This window comes from Convolutriloba macropyga, chromosome 4 (genome assembly GCF_964194025.1).
Source record: "Convolutriloba macropyga chromosome 4, txConMacr16.3, whole genome shotgun sequence".
Classification (NCBI taxonomy): Eukaryota; Metazoa; Xenacoelomorpha; order Acoela; family Convolutidae; genus Convolutriloba; species Convolutriloba macropyga.
The window spans coordinates 23750445-23770794 of NC_134471.1; the positions used below are offsets into that span (position 1 = coordinate 23750445).

The 20350-nt window shown below is 36.7% G+C and overlaps 1 protein-coding gene across 2 annotated transcripts in view; it reads left to right on the forward strand.

Moving 5' to 3' along the window:
• The first annotated feature begins 5997 nt into the window (after nucleotides 1-5997).
• The window catches only part of LOC142337525 (uncharacterized), a 177781-nt gene continuing 163428 nt past the window's right edge, over nucleotides 5998-20350 (forward strand). For both annotated transcript variants that reach the window (XM_075386816.1, XM_075386815.1), the window contains exon 1: nucleotides 5998-6011. The gene's annotated coding sequence lies outside the window, so the exon portion shown is untranslated. The remainder of the gene's footprint in view (nucleotides 6012-20350) is intronic.

Below are 20350 nucleotides of genomic sequence, written 5' to 3' on the forward strand. Positions count from 1 at the left end.
AATAACGGCATCACGTGGTTTACTAATGTTTTATTTTTAAATTAGATAGGATGGTTATATACGGCTTACGTGATTTTCAAAAATGAACCTCACAGCATGATACTCAAGCTGTTTACAAAAAGGGAATTAGTATGATAATCTCTTAGTGACAATATAGTACGGTCATTTACCCTTTGAAACATATAACATTTTAAAAATTTCAAATTCCAAAGATGTACCTCACAGCATGACACCCCAGCTAATCACACAAAGGGTATTAGCTAGGTAATGTTTTACTATTCAATTAGATATGATGACTCATTTATAGTTATTTAAGGCTTACGTGATTTTCAAAAATTTGCCTCACATCATAATACTCAAGCTGTTTACAGGAAGGGGATTATTATGATAACCTCTCAGTAAAAAATTAGTAAGGTCCTTTACCCTTTGAAATATTACACTTTACTGATGTAAAATTCCAAAGACGTACCTCACAGCATGATACCCGAGAGGTTCATTCGAAGGAGATTAGCAAGATAATCTTTTAATGTAAAATTATATAGGATAGCTCACTTGTTCGCCATGAACTCAAAAATGTCATTTTTTACATAGGGCTCCTGAAAAAATGTTTATTTTATTATTTTTGTTTCTGGATTTTTTTAGTTTTGGTTGTTTTTAGGCGATTTTTTCTGCGATTAAATTTTTAAAATGGGTCTTTTTAATAAATTAATGGTTCAAAATTGGCACTTTTTACATAAAGTTTTAAACAAAAAAAGAGTATTTTGATTTTTCTAATTTTTGGTTTTTTAGTTTTCGATGTTTTTGAGCTATTTTTTGTTCAGTTAAACTTTTTAAAATTCGTTCTTTCTTAAAATAGATGTTGATTCAAAAATTTCGTTTTTGACACAAGGTTTTCAACAAAAATTGTATTTTTTTAATTTTTCTACTTTTCCATTTTCCAGTTTTTATAAATTTCAAATATTTTTGTTTAATTTAACCTTTAAGTTGTCATTTTACTGTGTCCTTTTAAATTGAATATTTTAGTCGCCAATTCCAAAAAAGCGTCTATTATTATATTGAAACGTCAACTTTTAGCATTGTTATACAATCATACAACCTGCACAACTAATCTTCGTCCAAGGCGACTTTTCTCTGATCTATAAGGTAGTAAAATAAAAAATAATTAATTACAAAACGTTCACAAATACAATTAGAATTTACAAATATTATTCGTTATCAAAAGATCAAAATTCTGAAAGCATGAGCTTTCTTCTCTGCACAGTGAAATTTTTTTGTCTCGATGCGGATGGTTTCTGCAATCCCATTCTCCACATCTTTACACATGTAATTTGAAAGGACCTTACTTTTCTCCAAACCCTTTGCAAAGTATTCTGTTGTAGGTGAACAATGTTGGTAAATGATTCAACTCAATATACGCTAGTTTTACACTGTTCCAATTAACCCCAAGTAAACTTTTAGTTTCCCATTTTACTTGAAAGCATGTTTGTAGTCTTTGGGTGACAGGAAATTGTATCCCAATACAATTCCGTCCCTAAAAACACCCAAATCCTTATTAGTTTTCCACTCCAAGCACTCAATATCAAATACAACGAGAGACATTCCATTTTCCAGATTACAATATCAAAAAATGATTAGCAGTCTAGCCTTTGAGACTTTAAGGAAGGAAAAGTTTAATAAGAACACAAAAGATTAACCCAGTTAACCCACGAAACATGATCTGAGAAAATTTGGTAACAGTATCTTGGACCCTTGTTTGAAGTTGCTCTAACCGCTCCTGCAGAGTCGTGTATTATAGCATGTAATCGAATTTTCCATCTAGTAAAAAATGTCTAAAAAGGAACTTCCTTAACCAATAAGTCCTCCATAAGGAAATTTTTGGTTAATTTCCGTCAATTTTTTTTAATTTTCTCCCAAATTTTACAGGCTGCTAAGAAAAAATTTTTGCATTTTTCGTTTTCGGTAGACATTGAAAATATGCTTCCGTAACAATCGAAACTTTTGGCAAGAATGAAACTAACTAAAAAGATATAATTGGAATTACCTTTTTTGATATTTAATTTAGAATCAAAATTGAATTTAGCAACCGATGAGATCTGGAAGCACAATAAAAGAAAATCTGGATGAATAGGCATAACTGAATAAAGTAAGGGGAAAGAAACAAATGACTGAATAATCTTGAAAAGTAACCTCGATATATCGAGCCAATGAAACTTAAGTAGAACCAAGAAGAATTGGGAACAAAAAACTTCATAGCCAATAGGATATTATAAAACAATTGTTAAGCCAATGAAAGCTGTATACAAATTGATTTAATCTTTTTGTCATCTCTATTTTAAAATAGTGATGAGTTTTTCTTTAGTCAAATGAGGGTGAACATAGCGAGGAAGACCAGCGAGCTAGATTGTAGTAAGGTTTGTTCTGACAGACTTCAGTGAAGTACTTTTAACAGCCGACGCTCCCTGTACTTCTTTCATTGTATCTTGCCCGTTTCTGTAGAAAAACACAAAAAGAGAACCGTCTTGACATTTTTTTATCCCAGACTTGGGGTCGTTCCCAGACTTGGGATCGTTTTCTTCTCCTATACTTGCAATAATATTTTCTGTCATTGACCCGTTTTCCCAATCGACAAAATCCTTATCAGGTTTCTACTCCTGCAAATTGTCAAAGTTGTCAGACAAACACAAGAGATTTTAACTTCTCTCTCTTCCTCCAAAAATCCCAATCGATTTCTATACATTGGTCTAAAGGACGGTAATTAATCACATAACTGTGCACGGACTGATCTGCTTAGTTTCAAGTTGTCTGAGACTTGCAAAGTTGTGGTTGTGTTGGTTGAAGACTGTTGAAATCCTGAATGAACTATAGTTTAAACAAAGTTGCCACCAATAATCATAATTACAAAATCTTTCTCTCTGAAGAATTCATATGCTATTTGCGAATGAGTACCATAATTATGATAGCCATATATTCGCTTTTTCTGACTGGTTTTCATATTTTATAACAGAAAAGACTTACGTGGAATGGGAAATAGGAAGAAGCCCTGGAGATGAAGAATCTTCACTGAAAGGTTTATAACTGACAACTTAGGCTTGTAACAACAAGCGGTTGAAATTGTCTCAAGAAAAGAATAAAAGGTAGCTACAGTTGACTTGTTGAAGAGGTGGGAAGGAAGCAGAATGAGTTGGACTTTTCTTTGTACACTATGATAAAAATGACATCATTATGACGCAATAGTGACGTAATTATTACGATACTATGAGTAAGACCTCAATCACGTGAGTTGTGCATGCTTTGATAAATTATGAATAATCATATTGCAAGTAGTATGGATTATACTTTGTTCACATGAGTTCAATGACCCCATACATATCCTAGGTATTTTGATCCAAAGGAATCAGTGGCCCCTTTACAAGGATGAGATCAACTAATTGTCCGCAATTGCGAAGATAGCAGGACGTAATTTTTGTGGTACTGTGATTTAATCGATACGTTTTATGACTTTTGTTTAACGCTAGTGAAACAATCGTAATAAGTTTGATCTCATAAGACCTCTTGTGATCACCTGAGAAGATTCGCCTTTACAATAATAGATGTCAAAAATTGAACTTTGTAAGATCACTAAATAATTGGATTGTCAGACGGAATTTAAATACAGATGAATGGAATTTGTCTTTTTTTCGATATATTTTTGATAAATATTTGGTAAAATTTTGTTATATTGCTTACAATTTGTGTATTTTTTGACAATCCTAGAGAAAATTGTTTAATAATTGGGCATTTCTGACAATATTCGGCTGCTTTTTGATTAATATAAGTGGCAGGAATTGGACAGTTTTTAAAAGAATCGGGTCTTATTTGGCAGGTATTATTTTTTTGTGCCAAAAATGTAGTATTTTATTGGTGAAAAATGGGTATTTTTAACAATTATTGGCTATTTTTTTGTTTCTTGTAAATTTTCTGTAATTTTCGTCAGAATTGGGTATTTTTTGCGAGAATTGGGTGAATTTTGGCATTATTTGGGTATTTTTGACAATAATTGGGTAATTTTTTAGCAAGAATTGGGTATTTTTGGCAAAAGTTGGGTAGTTATCAGCAATAAGTGGGTGTTTTTTAGCAAGAATTGGTTATTTTTGGCAAAAACTGGGTGTTTTTTTAGCAAAAAATGGGTTTTTTTTGGCAAGAAGTGGGTATTGTTGGCAAAAGATGGGTAGTTTTTAGCAAAAATTGGGTACTTTTTAGCAAGATTTGTGTATTTTTTCAGCAAAAACTGGGTACTTTTTGGCAAGAATTGGGTATTTTTCAAGAATTATGTATTTTTTTATCAAAAATTGGGTTTTTGTGGCAAGAATTTGGTAACTTCTGGCAATAATTGGGTATTTTTGGCAAGAAATGGGTATTTTTAGCAAGAATTTAGTGTTTTTTTAGCAGGAGTTAGGTATTATTTGCCAAAAATTGGGTTCTTTTTCAAAAATTGAGTATTTTTTGCCACGAATTGAGTTTTTTCTGGCAAGAATTGGGTATTTGTTAGAAAGAATTAAGTATTTTTGCCAAGAATTGTCTATATTTGGCAATAATCGGGAATTTTTTTACCTACGCGGGATATTGTTATTAAGGGATTATCTTGCTAATCCCTTTCGTATGAACCGCTTGGGTATCATGCTGTGAAGTACCTTTTTAAAAACCGTACATAACGTACATAACTGCAAATGAGTCATATTATCTAATTTAATGTTAAAATATTACCTAGCTAATCGCCTTCATGCGAACAGCTTGGGAATAATGCTGTGAGGTACATCCCTGGAATTTGACATTAGTAAAGTGTAATATGGGAAGGGGTAAATGAACTTACTATTTTGTTTTTGAGGGATTATCTTGCTAATCACCTGAGTGTGAACAGCTTGGGTATCATGCTGTTAGGTACATCCTTGGAATTTGAGGGAAAATGGGCTATACTTAATGTTAACACATAGGTACATCCCTTTACCCCCCCCACCCGCTCCTGCTGACATATTACTACTTAAACCGCAAATGAAATGCGGAGTGACGTCTTTGCCTCTGCTCCCCCACCAACCACAAATCTTTAAAGATCTGTGGTGTGTGGGGGATGCAGAGACAAGGACATCAGTCAGCATTTCTTTTGAAGTTTTGTGCGTGTTTTGCAGAGGAGTTTTAAAGATATGATTGGGAACTAATTTACTCAGTCGGGCTGCCTCAAAATTTAGTTCAAAACAATTTACACTTCTTCTCTCGAAAGATTATCTTCTGTCTTCTTCACTAATATTTAATAAAAAAATTTAAAATTTTTGTTAAAAGTTTGTGAATTAGAGAGAAGATAATATTTCGAGAGAATCTGTGTAAATTGTATTGACCTAAAATTTCGATGCAGCCCAACTAAGTGAAATAGTTCGCAAGAAAATATTTGAAACGCAAGTTCAAAACACGCACAAAATAATTTATGCGTTTAGCACGCTATAATCGAAGTTTCTCGCCAATTCAACTACCTTCTTGATTCTATTTTTGATTGTCAAACTTGGTAGTCTTCCTCAGTCGCAGCTTCGCATTAGTAAATTTTTATTTTGATTTTCAATTGTCGATGAAGTTTTCGATGATCAATTTTACGTTTTGAGTCCTAAATACGTTAAAACTTAAATCTTATTCGCCTCCGTTCTTTCTACTCAGCATTCGTACGCAAGCGTCCTCGGACCTGGCTACTGAGACAATTGGACAACTTGGATATAGTTCTTGATATATACTCAGTAGACTATGATGAGTGCTGCAGATTTGGGGTCGTTTCCATTAGAGCCCACCCATGGTTTTATAGCCCCTCTCCCCCATTACAGTATAGATAAAATGCTTGGGAGGAAATTTTAAAGGTAATTTGACCCCCATGCTGGGTGGCTGGAATCGAAAGAACGCATAATTTCTATTTTGTGTAGTTTGAATGTCCGTTTGTAAAGCAGTTTTCTGCGAACAGAACGATTAGCCTAATTGTTCCAATAAACTTATTAAATAGCCTCGGTTGTTTAATAAATCTCTTCCAAGTAAACGAAACGTAAATATCAAGACGAGGTACTTCAAACGCGAAATAATTTTGCATCCAATGAGGTCTAGATAGATGGAAGTAGCGACCATCTTGTGAAGTGTGCTGGGCAACAGACTGATGAGAATCACTTTATGACCTGGAGAAAGATCTGTGTGCTGACGTTCATCCCCAAAAAAATTGTCTCGAGGCCCTTTCTTTGTGGTTTCTGTATCGTTCAGGCAAATGAAGGGAAGCTTAACTCTGCTGTGGAGAACACTACTCCAGTCTTAGAGCATGACAGCCTTGAGCGGTACAGGTGCATCAAAAAGAGTTGCGTATCTTTGGTGTGGATTAAGAGCCAAGTGAGGTTGTCTTAGCAAATGTGGCGAGTGTAGCTGAAAAAACCAGTAATGTAATCACTGCAAATGATGTTAATACATGTCACTGCTTACCAACTGGAGATAAAGATACAAGTCCTGTAATTGCCAAGTTTTTTAGAGGTGACCCTAAACATCAATTGATGAAGAAAAATTGAAATTGAAAAACACCAATATAGTTTTTAACGATTACTTGACCCCAAATCGTGTCAAATTAGCTCGTGAAGTTAGGAAGCGGAAAATTGTCAGTAATGTTCTTACTGTTAACGAGAATATTATTTTTTTATGCGAGAACGTTGAAGGATTGTATTAAAAACTTTTTACCAGTTCCTAGAGTTTAATATTGAGCTGTTCTCTGAAGTGTGTAAGGTTGTTAATTTTTTCTCCAATTTAAATTGGTTTATCTGACACATCAATTTGCGCATTGATAATTCTCGTTTTTGCAGAACTAACTTCAAATCACTTTTGTGAGATTGAGCGAAAATGGACACCTGAAATTGCATGCAAAAAAAACCAAAGTGTCCGTGAAGTATAAAAAAAAATTACGCATTCCTCCTTTTAACTTCTAAAAGGTTTCAAAAAAGCCTATGCAACTGAATTTTTTGTTCATGATATAGTTAGAAATGCAATTGCTATTGGGGTATATCAGAAAATTGGCTGACAGAGGAAAATAAATCATCCTTATGAAATGTAGCTCCCAAAACATATGGACTATTTTGATGTAAGAAGCGCAATAAACTTAAAAAAAGCGGTTGGTGTAAAGCCCCTTGTGCCCCTATAACCCGCTCCTATGAAACGCAAGTACTAAAAAGGGAACGATGGGTCTCATTGTGGGTTGAATTTTGGTGCATTTTTTGAAACAGCTGCAATCTAAAATTTTTTTGATTGTATTATACAACCTGCGCAAGTTATACCAGAATGATTTTCCTTTCCATCAGTTATTGACTAATATGAACTATTCGTCTTAAGAACTTCCATTCACTCTAATTTGCGATTATAACAATGATTACAATAATTTTTTGCAGAGGAATATCGGGGTTCTGTAGTTCTATCCAACGGTTCCACAAAAACTAATCCAAATTTACCTAGTCTTGTATGAGCTTTTGTAACAACAAAAGCTCATATTGATTACGTTTTAACTGAAATCTTTACAGGGGATAAAAGCTCCTTATTTGACAACCCTTTGAGAAATGACCAATATTTTTCAATATTATTTACCGCTGTGGGGGAAAACGCTGGAAAACGGCGTTAGAAAACAAAAGGGCTTAAAACGAATTGACAGGAAAAAATATAGTAAAATCTTGTTTTGAAAACCAATTTTCTGTTCAAATATGCCGTTTTGCAAATAGATGAAAGTTCAAATGCCAATGATTTGTAAAATAAGCAAGTTCATCTTCTATCGAGTGCAGTGCAAAAGCATGCAGCTCTTAAGAAAATTTTTTGAAAAAATAACCTCCAAAGTTGTAAATACTAGTTGTTGCAATGAAGACTGCGAAAGATTGCTGCATGAACGGCAAATAAAGTTTGAGAATTTCTGTTTAATCTCTTTGCCAGAAAATTGATTTATATACCGTAGGCTTAGAAAAAAATTGTCGATTTTTTTAAAGAAAAAATTGAAGTTCATCGAACTGTTTTCTCTCACTTATTACTTCTGAAGTTTGATGGATCTTTTTCAAAAACGCTTGGGCAACAATGAAGCAAGCTTTAAATATCCCTGCAAAATATTCTTTCTGTGAAAATATTGCTGCCGAAAAAAAAATTGAGAAAAATTTGAATTTGTGTTTTCAAATTCTTTCTGGTAAGGCTGTTTTTTGTTAAAGGCTGTTTTTGGTAAGTTAAAAGCAGAAACGCTATGTTTCGCTTTGGTGACTAAGTATTTAATGATTTGTCATTATCAGAAAAAATGTTTTGGTGTCATCAGGGAGTTAAATTCCATAAGGCCACTGGTCCATGAAAAAGTATGCCTTTGATTTATTCTTGGTGATAACCAAATTTTAGTCCACCACCTGACATTTATTCTAAATCAACGCATTGAGTACTGTGGCGATCGTCAAAAGAGCCGTCATAACTTCCTTATAATAGTATATTTTTATTGCTGGTTCCAATTGGATTTTGACGTATGGTATCACATGATGATATTCTATTTTTCAATTCATCGGACAACAATTAAACTGATAATGATAAATTTGTTCATTCCGTTTTGCTAACTTTCTTAAAAATTTTTGACTCAAATCAAATCCTAATGAGAAAGTTACAAAGCCTAAAATATTAACTTCTTTTTTGCATTATCTTTTCTTACGCATCAATTACAACCAATTTGTTTTGAAGTTTAGTCAATTTGATTGAGCAAAAAGAAATTGTTCCTTGGTGAGCAGTGTTAGGACCAATTCTTTTCAACTCTTATATAAAAGTGACCTCCCAGAGCAAGTAAGTGAAAATAATTTCGCAGTATGCGGATGATTTATTGGACTGTTGTCAGAGAAACTCAGCAAGTTTTAAAGCTGAAAATTAGTGCGCTATATTTTCGCGCAAAAAAGATAACAAGCTCACCGTCTCCGCAACTTTGCATGAAAAGCGGATCTTTTCTAGTTGTGCCTCCCCCAGGCACGCCCAAGCGCTGGCGTCGTACTTTCACAAAATTATTTACAATGAAATGACTCATGCCTTGTAACGATGGGTTTTATGACGTACGGGGGAGAGAGCACATTTGGAAAAGAGCCTGTAAAGCAATAGTAAGAAAAACAAAGCCAGTGTAAGTTTTTGTGTAATACTCGAGTCAATCAACTTGGCTTTCAAGCACACGTGAGAAAGTTAATAAGAAGATGGCTGTTGGTATCAACAAAATTGAAACTATACAACATAGATTTCCCACCAAAATTTACAAATGCTCCTACAAGAACTTGTCATTATTCACTTAGAGTTCTCTGCTTTATGTGTCAGTATTACTTTTGTGCTTTTACTGGAAGAACAGATGAATTGGGCTTCGAAGTGTGTTTTTTTTCTAGCATCAAGTCAGATGAATTAAAAAACTTAAAAAATAACAGGCATTGGACAACTGACCGAGTTGAAAACTTTAATAAACTACAATACGTTAGAAAAATGGATAATGTTTTTCAACAATAGCTTAAATTACTTACGGCCATTTAGATGAATAAAGTGCGTAGTAACCGAATAAATTTCTTAGGCAATATTCCATCCAATCCATCCACTTTTATATCATTTTTTAAATCATGTATCGATGAAGTGGAGCTCATAAATTTTGTAATTGCGAGATAAAAGTGTAAGCTATAAGGTATTTGGAAATGGACTGAAACATTTCTGAAGGCCGATTCAACAGCAGTTCCTACGCGACAAGCTAGTACATGGCGTGATTTCAGCTTTATCATGATATAAACAGAGGACCTTTTCTGCCCCCCCCCCAGCTTAGTGGGCATAAAAATTTTACACCCCCAGACGTGCGTGCTATTTTTTACATAGTAAAGTGTTTTCAAATGTGCTACAATTAAATTGTTATGGGGTTACAGAATAATTACGGAACCAATTTTTTTCGTTTCATCACAAATAACTATTCAAACGACACCTGTGTCAGGGGTATTAAACATAAATACCTATGTCTATAGTCGGCTCAGTTTTGCTGGTCGGCAGGCGTTTCCTCTGGGACCAGCTCTTTGTTCTTTTTGTTGTAGCATTTGAACACAGCTGCAATTTTTAGGCAATTTTAGTGGGATGCAGTCGCCTATTGTTGTCTTTAATTGGTACTCTAGTAAGATTTGTTTTATATCAATAGTAGGTATAATAGTAGTATAGCTTGAGTACCTATCCGCAACTTGCTTGTGCTGCGGTGACCTCTCTGCATCTACGCCGTGGTGAATGACTTGCGCTCTTCGGGATAAGGGGCCAGCGGGGCATCCTCAACATCATTGGAAAGGGGCAAGGAAGGAGGATTATTCTGGGCATTTGGTTCGTGTATGTCTGATGGAATTATGTCCATCCTTTTGGCTAACTCTAATGGTCTTTTCCACATATCAATTAATTTCAGGTCCATGGGGTTTTTTACTGCAGTTTAAAATGTGGTTTACGTCATGCAATGCTACGTCACATTTGGGACAGCGGTTATCACCATTGTCACAGATCATACTCAAGTAAGAGTCTGGGAGGAGGCCGAATCCAGTTCTCGGTTGTGCTGGGTTTTCGTGGAAGCGTTTGTTCTTGTTCTACTATATTTGGTAGAGATGTCTCTGGTTGGGTGCGGTCTTTATTCAACTGAGTATAGACCGTGTCTCATTGGATACTTTTCAGCGCATTTTTGTACTCTTTGCAATTTATTTGCCCTTTAGTCTTTGTGTGTTGCTTCACGCCGTCCCTATAAATATCATTTAGTGTCGGTCTCATGGGACAAAGCCTGGTTGAAGAGGTTGTTTCAAAATCAGCACGATTGTTTTGATAGCTGCCAGCTAGGATTAGCTCTGCTAACACTTCAGTGTGAGCTTTGACAGGCAGCATTTTGCTCTCATTGAGGTCAGACATATTTACACCCGCTTATGTCATTGAGGTCAGTCATTTTTATGCAGCCAGTAATTGCGCGAAGAGCACTGTTTTGTTAAGTTTGCAGAGGATTGCAGAATTTTTTGCTGATTATGGATCACCAAATGGGAGGACCGTAGTCCAGAATGGTCCGAACAATAACTGTGTAAGTCACAGAGAGTGTCTCTTTTGTGCAGCCCCACTCGCTACCATCAATCTTTTTTAGTATGTTATTTCGCTTTGGTAATTTTTCTTTGGTGCTTCTTACATGTTCTCCAATATTCAGCATACTATCAAAATTAACACCCAGTGATTTGACTTTGAACGTTACTGGTAATGGTGAATTGTTGATAGTGAGGTGTAGGTCAAACTTGGCCTTCTTGCTCCAGGTTGTGAACACAGTGGCACTTCATTTTTCAGGAGATATTTTAAGTTTTCCAGATTTTAGCCAGTCGTTTAAAGTATTTAGGTATGAAAATATTACGTCACTTAATTTCTCAACTTTTGGGTGAGATTTGGTTAATTTTACATAATCAGCGTGATTTATTTATCTTTCGGGTGTAGAGGCAGCCTGTTCATGGAGATGTTGAAGAGTATTGACGATAATACACAAACTTGGCTGAAACCCTTTTTTGACTTATCTCCACTTTCATTTTTATTATTACATTCTACGTAAAACATCTGCCCTGTAAGCATGAAGCGACCCATTTTTTAGTGCAGTTCGGAAGTGGTGCTTCGATTATGTCTCTTAGTATTAGTTTGTTATCAAGCGTGTCGAAAGCAACGTTGAGGTCTAAGGGTTTTAATAGAGTACGGTCGTAAAATTTTTTTTGATTAGGGACATTTTTTATGTTGTTTGTGACAATGTTGAGAGTTGTTGTTCTAGAGTGCTCAATTCGAAAACCATGATGATGTTCTTTTATTGGATGTTCTATAAAGTCACTCAGTAGGAGATTTTTTGATACTTTTACAATGGGGTAGAGAAGTGCCATTGGTCAGAAGCTTTAAAATTTGTCTATAGGGTTTCCCGGATTTGTGTAGGGGTAATAACAAGCCAACTGTCCAGATGCTCGGGAATTTTGCATTGTTCACAGAAAGTTTTATAGTGTCAGTGAGATATCTCAGTGCTATGGGGCCTGGATGGTGTGAGTTGATTGGCGCTATTCTATCTGGGCTCAGCACCTTAGTTCTCTTTGTCTCTTTCATAACTTCTTTCACTGTGTTACACTTGAAAATTCTCCCCTCTATTTCCAATTCTTTTTTATTTTTCTGAGAGTATTTTTTTCTGTTTTTTTCTTGGATTATGGAGTGTTTTGTTGGTTAAAACTTGTTTGCGCATTTCCTGGGATCGTTTGATACTTGATCATCTCCCTGGATCATTTGTTACTTGACGAAAGTCCTTTCACTGCTCCGGAGCTCAGAGCAGTTGCCTTTGTGTATGAGTGTTTGTAAAAACTTGATCCGCTTTATGCGCTTATGACTCAGGTTTTTTTTCAGGGATTAAATGCGTTATTTTGGGTTTCGTTGGATGTTTTCTTTGAATTTCATCTCTCTTCAGTCAGCTTCACTGCTTCGCAGAGAAAATTCGCAGCCACTCTTTTAATTCTTCCTTGTGGGATATGCCTGACAGTCGCTGCAATTATTGCTTCCATCGACTTTTATTCTGTGAATTTATTGTTGCCGAAAAAAAATTGAGAAAAACTTGAATTTGTGATTTCAAATTCTTTCTGGTAAGGCTGTTTTTTGTTAAAGGCTGTTTTTGGTAAGTAAAAAGCAGAAACGCTATGTTTCGCTTTGGTGACTAAGTATTTATTGGTTTGTCAATATCAGAAAAAACGTTTTGGTGTCATCAGAGAGTTAAATTTCATAAGGCCACTGGTCCATAAAAAATGATGCCTTGGATTTATTCTTGATGATAACCAAATTTTAGTCCACAATCTGACATTTATTCTAAATCAACGCATTGAGTACTGTGGCCATCGTCAAAAGAGCTGTGATAAATTCCTTGTAATAGTTTACAAAGTGAACCCTGTAATCTATTGTGCTATCTCGATATCTATTTCATTTTCAAAAGGTTGGAAAAAAGCCGGCACAAACATATCACATGATATATTAAGAGTAGGATATTATTATTGCTGGTTCCAATTGGATTTTGACGTATGGTATCACATGACGATATTCTATTTTTCAATTCATCGGACAACAATTAAACTGATAATGATAAATTTTTTCATTCCGTTTTGCTAAATTTCTCAAAAAATTTTGATTCACATCAAATCCTAATGAGAAAGTTACAAAGCCTGAAATATTAACTTCTGTTTTGCATTATCTTTGCTTACGCATCAATTACAACCAATTCGCAGCCACTCTTTTAATTCTTCCTTGTGGGATATGCCTGACAGTCGCTGCAATTATTGCTTCCATCGACTTTTATTCTGTGAATTTATTGTTGCCGAAAAAAAATTGAGAAAAACTTGAATTTGTGATTTCAAATTCTTTCTGGTAAGGCTGTTTTTTGTTAAAGGCTGTTTTTGGTAAGTAAAAAGCAGAAACGCTATGTTTCGCTTTGGTGACTAAGTATTTATTGATTTGTCAATATCAGAAAAAACGTTTTGGTGTCATCAGAGAGTTAAATTTCATAAGGCAACTGGTCCATAAAAAATTATGCCTTGGATTTATTCTTGATGATAACCAAATTTTAGTCCACAATCTGACATTTATTCTAAATCAACGCATTGAGTACTGTGGCCATCGTCAAAAGAGCTGTGATAAATTCCTTGTAATAGTTTACAACGTGAACCCTGTAATCTATTGTGCTATCTCGATATCTATTTCATTTTCAAAAGGTTGGAAAAAAGCCGGCACAAACATATCACATGATATATTAAGAGTAGGATATTATTATTGCTGGTTCCAATTGGATTTTGACGTATGGTATCACATGACGATATTCTATTTTTCAATTCATCGGACAACAATTAAACTGATAATGATAAATTTTTTCATTCCGTTTTGCTAAATTTCTCAAAAAATTTTGATTCACATCAAATCCTAATGAGAAAGTTACAAAGCCTAAAATATTAACTTCTGTTTTGCATTATCTTTGCTTACGCATCAATTACAACCAATTTGTGCTTTGAAGTTTAGTCAATTTGATTGAGCAAAGAGAAATTGTTCTTTGGTGAGCAGTGTTAGGACCAATTCTTTTCAACTCTTATATAAAATTGACCTCCCAGAGCAAGTAAGTGAAGTTAATTTTGCAGTATGCGGATGATTTACTGGACTGTTGTCAGAAAAACTCAACAAATTTTAACGCTGAAAATTAGTGCGTTATGTTTTCGCGCAAAAATGATAACAAGCTCACCGTCTTCGCAACTATGCATGAAAAGCGGATCTTTTCTAGTTGTGCCTCCCCCGTGCGTGCACAAGCGCTGGCGTCGTACTTTTACAAAGTTATTTGCAATGAAATGACCCGTGCCTTGTATCGGTGGGTTCGTACGGGGAGGGGCACAATTGAAAAGGGCCGGAAAGCAATAGTAAGGAAAAACCAATCCAGTGTACACTTTTATGTGTGACCCGATTCAGTCAACTTGGCTTTCAAGAACTAGTGAGAAAGTTAAAAAGAGTATGGTTAATGGTATTAAAAAAAGAAAACTATACCACATAGATTTCCTACCAAAATTTACACATGCTCCAACAAGAACTTGTCATTAGTCACTTAGAGTACTCTGCTTTATGTCTCTTTCAGGTTAGTTTAACTTGTGCGCTTTCATTGGAAAAACAGATGAATTGGGCTTTGAAGTGAGTATTTTGTTCTAGTATCAAGTCAAATGAATTAAGAAAACGTAAAAAGGTAACCGGCGTCGGGCGGAAAGGTACTTTAAATAAGCTTAAGTAAGCTAGAAATATGGATAATTCCTCTCAACAAAAGCTTTAAAAACTTACGGCCGTTTAGATTAACAAAGAGCGTACTAACCGAATAATTTTCTTAGGGAATATTCCATCCAATCCATCCACTTCTCTATCATTTTTTCAAATCATTTATCGATGAAGTGGAGCTCACTAATTTTGTAATTGCGAGATAAAAGTGTAAGTTATCAGGTATTTGGAAATGGATTGAAAAATTTCTGATAGCCGAGTGAACAGCAGTTCCTATTCGACAAGCTAGTACATGGCGTGATCTCAGCTTTATCATGATAGTAAGAGAGGACCTTTTCTCCCCCCCCCCCACGCTTAGTGCGCATATAAATTGTACACCCCCAGACGTACGTGCTATTTTTTACATAGTAAAGTGTTATCAAATGTGCTACATTTAAATTGTTATGGGGTTACAGAATAATTACGGAACGAATTTCTTTTCGTTTCATCACAAATAACTATTCAAATGACACATGTGTCAGGGGTATTCAGATACCTATTCAAATGGGGTTTTAAAATACCTATGTCTATAGTCGGCTCAGTTTTGCTGGTCGGCAGGCGTTACCTCTGGGACCAGCTCTTTGTTGTTTTTGTTGTAGCTGTCGCACACAGCTGCAATTTTCAGGCAATTTTAGTGGGATACAGGCACTTGTTGTTGTCTTTAATTGGTATTCTAGTTGCATTTGTATTATAACGATAATAGGTATATTAGTAGGTATGTGTGGGTACCTATCCGCACTCTGCTTGTTCTGCGGCGACCTCTCTGCATCTACGCCGTGGTGAATGACTTGCGCTCCTCGGGATAGGGGGCCAGAGGGGCATCCTCAACATCATTGGAAAGGGGCAAGGAAGGAGGATTATTCTGTGCATTGGGTTCGTGTAGGTCTGATGGAATTATGTCCTCTCGTTTGGCTAACTCTACTGGTCTTTTCCACATATCAATTAATTTCAGGGTTCCATGGGGTTTATACTGCAGCTGGAAATGTGGTTTACGTCATGTGGTGCTGCGTCACATTTGGGACAGCGGTTATCACCGTTGTCACATATCTTTCTCAAGTAAGAGTCTAGAAGGGGACAGAATCCAGTTCTCGGTTGTGCTATTCGGTTATGTGCAATTCGTTGAAGCGTTTTTTCTTCTGCTATCTTTGGTAGAGGTGTCTCTGGTTGCGTGTGGTCTTTGTTCAACTGAGTATAGACCATGTCTCGTTCGATACTTTTGAGCGCATTTTGGTACTCATTGAAATTTAATTGCCCTTTAAAGTTTGTGTGTTGCTTCACGCCGTCCCTATAAATATCATTTAGTGTCGGTCTCATGGGACAAAGCCTGGTTGAAGAGGTTGTTTCAAAATCAGCACGATTGTTTTGATAGCTGCCAGCTAGGATTAGCTCTGCTAACACTTCAGTGTGAGCTTTGACAGGCAGCATTTTGCTCTCATTGAGGTCAGACATATTTACACCCGGGTAAGTCATTGAGCTCAGACATTTTTATGCAGCCAGTAATTGCGCGAAAAATAACGTTTTGTTAATTTTGCAGAGGGTTGCAGATTGTATTGCTGATTATGGATACCCTAATGTGAGAACCAAAAGCTTTGTAAATCACAGAGAATGTCTCTTTTGTTCAGCCGGAGTCGCTACCAGCAATCTTTTTCAGTATGTTGTTTTATTTTTGGAATTTTTCTTTGGCGCTTTTTACATATTTTTCAAGATTCAGCATACTATCGTAGGTAACACCCAGTGATTTGACTTTGGATTTTACTGGCATTTGTGAATTTTTGATTGTGAGTTGTAGGTCAAACTGGGACTTCTTGATCCAGGTTGTGAATACAGTTGCTCTTTGTTTTTCAGCAGATATTTTAAGTCTTCTTGAATTTGACCAGTCGTATAAAGTATCTTGGTATGAGGTTATTAAAATTATATCATCAGCGTGAATTTCTTATTTTTCAGGTGTAGAGGCAGCCTGTTCATGGAGATGCTGAAGAGCATTGGCAAAAATACGCCAACTTGGGGGAACCCTTTTTTGATTTTTCTCCACTTTCATTTTTCTTATTACATTTTGCCTAAAAAAACCTGCCATGTAAGTATAGAGCGACCCATTTTTTAGTGCTGTTTGGAAATTGTGCCTCGAGTATCTCTCTTAGTATTAGTTTGTGATCAACCATGTCTTATTCGGCGTTGAGGTCTAAGGCTAGTAGTAGAGTACGGTTGTATGATTTCTTTTGATCAAGAACATTTTGTATGTTGTTTGCGACAATGTTGAGAGTTGTTGTTGTTGAGTGCTCAAGTCTAAAGCCATGATGATTTTCTTCCAGCGTATATTCTATGAAGTCACTCAATAGGAGTTTTTTGTTTGCTTTGCAATGGGGGAGAGGAGTGCCATTAGTCAGAAGCCTTTAGAATCATCTATGGGGTTTCCCGGCTTGTGTAGGGGTATTAACCTGCCAATCGTCTAGAAGTTCGGGAATTTTTTATTGTTCATAGAAAGTTTTATGATGTCAGTGAGATATCTCAATGCTATTGGGCCTGGATGGTGTAAGTTGATTGGCGCTATTCTGTCTGTGCCCAGCGCCTTACTTTTCTTTGTGTCATTTATAGCTTTTGTTACACTTGAAGTCTTTTGTTACACTTTTAATTTTCTTTGGGGTGTGGAGTGTATTGTTGTTTAAACTTGTTGGCGGATTTCCTTGGATCATTTGATACTTGATCATCTCCTTGGATCATTCGTTAATTGACGAAAGTCCTTACACTGCTCCAGAGCTCAGAGCAGTTATCCCTGTGAGTGAGTGTTTGAACAAAGTCGATCTGCTTTACGCGCATATGATTCTGAACAAATTTGTTTTTTTTTCAAAGTTTAAATGCATTATTTAGAGTTTCCCAGGATAATTTCTTTGATTTTCATCTCTTTTCAGTAAACCTTAATGCTTCGCACAGAAAATTGGCAACCAATCTTTTAATTCTCCCTTGTCGGATATGCCTGACAGCCGCTGCATCTATTGCTTGCATTAAGGTCTTTTCCGCGTGGTAGACACTTGTTGGCCTTTGTTGTTTCTTCAATTTTAATTCAAAGTTGTCTTTAAAACATGCCAGTCGGCTTTGCGGAATTTGATTGAAGCTCAGTGTGGTGTTGTGTGTGTAGTGATGTCACAGGTGATGGAAAGAACTATTGGTAAAGGGTGTGAATCTAATGCGTACTCCGTGCGTTAGACGAGGTTCATTGCTAAGCTTGAGCTGGTGAGAATGATGTCCGGGGAGACTTTACAAGAATCATTTGCATTTGTGCTGGCTTTTTCATTGAGTTCTACATGAAAAGAGAGGTCTATTTCACTTGCAATTTTTATTCCTATTGTAACTTCCGGTAAATTTGAGTGCCATCGAGGGCTATGTGCATCGAAATCACCAGCAATATTGCAGTCTTATAGCTCAAGTAGTTTACTGATTGATGTCTTGTATCCTGCATCAAAGCTAGACAAAGTTGGTATGTAGGTGTTCCCTCGTGTGAGGTTATGACCACCTGTGGTGAATTCTGTGGCTTGGACTTCTAGGTGTTCGTCAGAAGTCTTGAGTTAAAGTTCTTGACACAAAGTTGTCTCCTGAATGATAAATTTTACCCTCCACCTATGTTTCTTACCGTGGCTCTATTTTCTTGGATTAAGCAGTTGCCAGGTGGGCTTCTGAGGGTGGATTTTTCAATGAGGTTGGTTGCCTGGACTGCAGCTAATTGGATGTTGTCTTTCTGCATCCAGTTTATGATGTTGTCTAGTTTTGTTTGAGAACATTACCATTCAGTTGAAGACTCCTGGTGTGTTGCCGTGATTGGAGAAATTTTGCCTTGTTTTTGCTGTACTGTCTTGCATCGAGAGCAGAGCCTATTGTCGAATTTTTTTGTGTCATTGCTCTATGGACTGTAAGTTGGCGCAATTCAGGTGTACTCATCCTTCGCGACCACACCACACGCCGTTTTGATTCCAGTTGCTACTGTGACAAATAGCACGCGGCGTCGGGCCGGGTTTGTTTCAGTGCCGTCGAGGATGAGGAGAAGAAGCAGGGCAAATATGTTTTTCCCAGTCAAATGCATACAAGGGACCAGAGAGACTGGGCTTAACTGATCCCGCCGCAAAAACACGTTTCTCGAAAACTGTGTCCAGTGTAGAAGTAGTAGTAGTAGTAGTAGTATTAGTAGTAGTAGTAGTAGTTTTGGTAGTGGTAGTAGTAGTAGTAGTAATAGTAGTATTAGTAGTAGTAGTAGTAGTAGTAGTAGTAGTAGTAGTAGTAGTAGTAGTAGTGGTAGTGGTAGTAGTAGTAGTAGTAGCAGTAGTAGTAGTAGTAGTAGTAGTAGTAGCAGTAGTAGTAGAAGTAGTAGTAGTACCTGAGCCCAATTCGATTTGAAGAAGTGCTTGAAGCTGTCCGCAGGTTGAAGAATGGCAAGGCAAGTGGACCCGATAACATTTCCTGTGAGATGTTGAAAGCACACAAGGGTATTGTCGAGTGGCTCTGGGACATCATAGATAAATGGGCGTAAAATGCGACAACCCAAATGTTGTTGCAGTGCCTAGTATCCAACAGAACGTGGAGATACTCACTGGAACACATAAAGGCAAACTAGGACTCCTGGCAGAGACATCTAGCCAGTCACGACTGACCATCGGCACGGAGGTGCTGCTGGGAACGAAAAAGCAACTAGAGGCGAGCCTCACCTGTGACAAGTGTGAATGGCCGAAAAGTTCACCAATCGAGATACTGTGGCAAACCTAAAGCAGCTGCCACACGCGTGTTTTCCTGCAAAGTACAAGATGTTATCGGAAACGAGTTTGAAAACATAGAAGCGTTCAAGTATCTCGGATCATATGTCAGCCTCAAGCATGGAGACCTCCAGGAAGTCAATTGCAAACTTGCAGAAGGTAGACAACGGTTTGCTAACTTCCAAAATCTCTGGAAGAGCAAGCAGCTCAGCGTGCACCTCAAGTGCAATTTGTACAAAGCACTCGTTTTATCAGCCGTGCTGTACAGCTCAGAGACTTGGACTCTTTCGAAATTAATGGAGAGAAAACTTGAGAGTTTCCACTGTGGTTGCCTTCGGAGAATTCTACGTGTGTCATATCTGGAGAAAGCAACGAACGATGAAATTATGTCAAGATCGCGAATGCCCCAACTATCCACGATGATCATGCTCAAACGGATAAAATGGTACGGTCACATCCAGAGAATGGAACCAGGAAGAATAGCCCGCAGTGCCTTCGATTGGGACCCGCCCGATCAATACGCCCATGCCAGACGCGCTCCTGGGGGGCAACGGAAAACGTGGATGAGTCAAATCGAAGGAGACTGTGTACGAAACAAAGTATCGTTCACCAGATTGCAGGAGAAAGCAGCAACCGGGTCAAAGAATGCCTTCAACAATTTCGTCGTACAGCACTTCACAGAATAACCAAACAAATAACTCTTCTTGTTTTGTTTGTATTTGTATTTGTATTTGTATTTGTTGCCAACCGTGCCTTTATTTCATATTTGGAAT